A 706-nucleotide genomic window follows, 5' to 3' on the forward strand; every position below is an offset into this window, starting at 1 on the left:
GCGGGGAGGGGAGGGGGCCGCTCGGACGGACCCTGCGTTGCCCGGTGTGAGCGGAAGGCCGCGCACCGCCTCGTAACGGGTGCGGGTGGCTTCTCGGTCGTAGGTCCTGGTTTGTCTGGGTTTGCAGTTCGTGTTAGGCCATAACGCGGTCATAAAGAGGGAGTGGCTTGGGGTGACAGGAGCTGGGCAGGTTCAGCGGAGAGGGATACGGAAAAGCACACGTGAACTGCTGGGGTTTTGTTCACATAAAATGAACTGCATTCTTCTGATGGTGATTGCTGTGGGGGTTTGATGGACTTCACTTACCTCTGCTAATTGCTGCACATGAGTGAGAGCTCAGAGTATTCTAGGGGTAATTAAACTGTGATAAAAATAAAGACTGCATCACTCACAGTCACATGCTCCTTTATACTTTAAAACTTGTTTCAGATGTTAACTGGTGGTTTTGTTAGTATCTGAGACACACATCTGAAAATTTCTCGAGTTCAACACTTCAGAGCATGTGAAAAGGAGCAAACTGCTGAGATCCTCCTGCAGGCTGCCAAGTGTGAGCCCCGTTACCAGATGTGGCAGTGGTGTAAAGAAGCTTGAGAGCATCCTGTGTCTCAGTGGTGTCAAGTGTCTGGTTTTATGCAGTCTCTCTCTTGGAAGCTGTTCAAATTTTGAATCTTGTTTGGTGTCCTTTTTTTACTGACCTCTTGGTTCA

This window comes from Buceros rhinoceros, unplaced genomic scaffold (genome assembly GCF_000710305.1).
Source record: "Buceros rhinoceros silvestris isolate BGI_N320 unplaced genomic scaffold, ASM71030v1 scaffold33506, whole genome shotgun sequence".
NCBI lineage: Eukaryota > Metazoa > Chordata > Aves > Bucerotiformes > Bucerotidae > Buceros > Buceros rhinoceros.